Here is a 4,042-nt window from a genome sequence, read left to right on the forward strand (position 1 = left end):
GCTAGGAACTCAGATACTATGGTAACAAGGGCCAGATAGCTATGATAGATGGACTTGGGAGATGTGGGTTCAATTCCTAGCTAGGCCAGTAACTTAATCTCACTGTTATTATGGATGCAATTTTTGTCAAGGTGATCATCCCTGTCACGGAACCCATGCATTTTACCACTGATTTCAACTTGACTGTGAAAAGAGGGAAGTTATTTTGTTACTATAAAGTTAAGCAGTGTTTGAAAAAGAAAGTATTGTCGAAATCAATCAATCAATAAAATTCCATAGCTTCCTTTTGCAAAGTAAAAAAAACTTAAGGCTTGTCAACCAGAACAAGCTTGCTGAGGACCAACATATCCTGTGCACCCTGCCTACAAGCATTAGCAGTTTGTTAATGTGCTTTGATCTAGTCCCCTTTGATAATATTGATGTTTATTTATTTATCACAGCACTGTAACAGTTAAAAGGAGGCTTGGAATGATTCAATTTCTATCTGGAAATGTTGGCAATCGTCTATTTTGCCATACACACACAAACCCATGAAAGAACATTTCCATCTATAATAATCAAAATGTACAGATAGGCAAAGTAAGAAAAATGCTGCTTGAGAATTTAGGAGAGTCAAATTCCAGTGAGTTAGGCTTCTGAATTAGGGTCGTTACAAATGCACTAGCAAATTAATAGTAAAAACAGATGTGATTTGTTGATTTAAGGATATTTAGTTGGTATATCTTGACACGTGATGTAGACAATTTGTATTTTAACCGTTGAGAAAGTGTTAAGTTTTTGAATCTCAGTGTGTCTATAAAAAGAACAGAAGTACTTGTGACACCTTAGAGACTAACAAATTTATCAGAGGATAAGCTTTCGTGGGCTACAGCCGAATTCATCGGATGCACAGAGTGGAACATATAGTAAGAAGATATATATATATATACATACAGAGAAGGTGAAAGTTGCCATACAAACTGTAAGAGGCTAATTAATTAAGATGAGCTATTATCAGCAGGAGAAAAAAACTTTTGTCGTGATAATCAAGATGTCCCATTTAGACAGTTGAGAAGAAGGTGTGAGGATACTTAACATAGGGAAATAGATTCAATATGTGTAATGACCCAGCCACTCCCAGTCTCTATTCAAACCCAAGTTAATGGTATCTAGTTTGCATATTAATTCAAGCTCAGCAGTTTCTCGATGGAGTCTGTTTTTGAAGCTTTTCTGTTGCAAAATTGCCATCCTTAAATCTTTTACTGAGTGGCCGGAGAGGTTGAAGTGTTCCCCTACCGGTTTTTGAATGTTATGATTCCTGATGTCAGATTTGTGTCCATTTATTCTTTTGCATAGAGACTGTCCAGTTTGGCCAATGTACATGGCAGAGGGGCATTGCCGGCACATGATGGTGTATATCACACTGGTAGATGTGCAGGTGAACAAGCCCCTGATGGCGTGGCTAATGTGATTACAACACATTACGCCTATTATGGTGTCACTTGAATAAATATGTGGACAGAGTTGGCATTGTGCTTTGTTGCAAGGAAGTTCCTGGGTTAGTGTTTTTGTTGTGTGGTGTGTGGTTGCTGGAGAGTATTTGCTTCAGGTTGGGGGGCTGTCTGTAAGCAAGGATTGGTCTCTCTCCTAAGATCTGTGAGAGTGAGGGATCATTTTTCAGGATAGGTTGTAAATCTTTGATGATGCGCTGGAGAGGTTTTAGTTGGGGGCTGAAAGTGACAGCTAGTGGCATTCTGTTATTTTCTTTGTTGGACCTGTCCTGTAGTAGGTGACTTCTGGGTACTCTTCTGGCTCTGTCAATCTGTTTTTTCACTTCAGCAGGTGGGTATTGTAGTTTTAAGAATGCTTGATAGAGATCTTGTAGGTGTTTGTTTGTCTCTGTCTGAGGGATTGGAGCAAATGCGGTTGTATCTTAGAGCTTGGCTGTAGACAATGGATCGTGTGATGTGGTCTGGATGAAAGCTGGAGGCATTTAGGTAAGTATAGCAGTCAGTAGGTTTCCGGTATAGGGTGGTGTTTATGTGACCGTGACTTATTAACACAGTAGTGTCCAGGAAATGGACCGCTTGTGTGGATTGGTCTAGGCTGAGGTTGATGGTGGGATGGAAATTGTTGAAATCATAGTGGAATTCCTCAAGGGATTCTTTTCCATGGGTCCAGATGATGAAGATGTCATCAATGTAGTGCAAGTAGAGTAGGAGCGTTAGGGAGAGCTAAGGAGAGCGATGAGAACTAAGGAAGCTTTGTTCTAAGTCAGCCATAAAAATGTTGGCATATTGTGGGGCCATGCGGGTACCCATAGCAGTGCCGCTGACTTGAAGGTATATGTTGTCCCCAAATGTGAAATAGTTGTGGGTGAGGACAAAGTCACAAAGTTCAGCCACCAGGTTTGCTGTGACATTATCGGGGATACTGTTCCTGATAGCTTGTAGTCCATCTTTGTGTGGAATGTTAGTGTAGAGGGCTTCAACATCCATAGTGGCCGGGATGGTATTTTCTGGAAGATCACCGATGGATTGTAGTTTCCTCAGGAAGTCAGTGGTGTCTCAAAGACAGCTGGGAGTGTTGGTAGCGTAGGGCCTGAGGAGGGAGTCCACATGGCCAGACAGTCCTGCTGTTAGGGTGCCAATGCCTGAGATGATGGGGCGTCCAGGATTTCCAGGTTTATGGATCTTGGGTAGCAAATAGAATACCCCTGGTCAGGGTTCTAGGCATGTGTCTGCACAGATCTGTTCCTGTGCTTTTTCAGGGAGTTTCTTGAGCAGATGGTGTAGTTTCTTTTGGTAATCCTCAGTGGGATCAGAGGATAATGGCCTGTAGAATGTGGAGTTAGAGAGCTGCCTAGCAGCCTCTTGTTCATATTCCAACTTATTCAGGATGACGATAGCACCTCCTTTGTCAGCCTTTTTGATTATGATGTCAGAGTTGTTCCTGAGGCTGTTGATGGCGTTGTGTTCAGCACGGCTGAGGTTATGGGGCAAGTGATGCTGCTTTTCCACAATTTCAGCCTGTGCACGTCGGCAGAAGCACTCTATGCAGAAGTCCAGTCTGTTGTTTCGACCTTCAGGAGGAGTCCACGCAGAATCCTTCTTTTTGTAGTGTTGGTAGGAAGGATTCTGTGGGTTAGTATGTTGTTCAGAGGTGTTTTGGAAATATTCTTTGAGTCGGAGACGTCAAAAGTAGGATTCTGGGTCACCACAGAACTGTTTCATGTTTGTGGGCCTGGAGGGAGAAAAGGAGAGGCCCCGAGATAGGACAGACTCTTCTGCCGGTCTAAGAGTATAGCTGGAAAGATTAACAATATAGTTGGGTGGGTTAAGGGAACTACTGTTGTGGCTCCTTGTGGCATGTAGTAGTTTAGTTTAGTGTCCTTTTTCCTTTGTAGAGAAGCAAAGTTTGTGTTGTAAATAGCTTGTCTAGTTTTTGTAAAATCTATCCATGGGGAAGTTTGTATGGAAAGTTGGTTTTTTATGAGTATCCAGTTTTGAGAGCTCATTCTTAATCTTTCCCTGTTTGCTGTATAGGATGTTGATCAGGTGATTTTGCAGTTTCTTTGAGTGTGGCACAATCTCTCAGCACAGTCTGTGTGATATGTAAATTGTAATGGATTTTTTACCTTTAGTCCTTTTGGTATGATGTCCATCTGTTTGCATTTGGAAAGGAAGATGATGTCTGTCTGTATCTGTACAAGTTTTTTCATGAAGTTGATGGATTTCCATTCCATATGGCTAAATTCAGTGCCTTGCATAATAACAGGTTTCAGAGTAGCAGCCGTGTTAGTCTGTATCCGCAAAAAGAACATGAGGACTTGTGGCACCTCAGAGACTAACAAATTTATTTGAGCATAAGCTTTCTATGCAGCCCACTTCATCGGATGCATAGAATGGAACATATAGTAAGAAGATATATATATATACATACAGAGAAGGTGGAAGTTACCATACAAACCGTAAGAGGCTGTAAAAATTTAAATGGATCAAAATCAGGAAAAAAAATTGCTTAAAAATAAACATTGATATTATTGGTCAAAATGGTAAAAAAA

Source organism: Natator depressus, chromosome 14 (assembly GCF_965152275.1).
Source record: "Natator depressus isolate rNatDep1 chromosome 14, rNatDep2.hap1, whole genome shotgun sequence".
NCBI classification, from domain to species: domain Eukaryota; kingdom Metazoa; phylum Chordata; order Testudines; family Cheloniidae; genus Natator; species Natator depressus.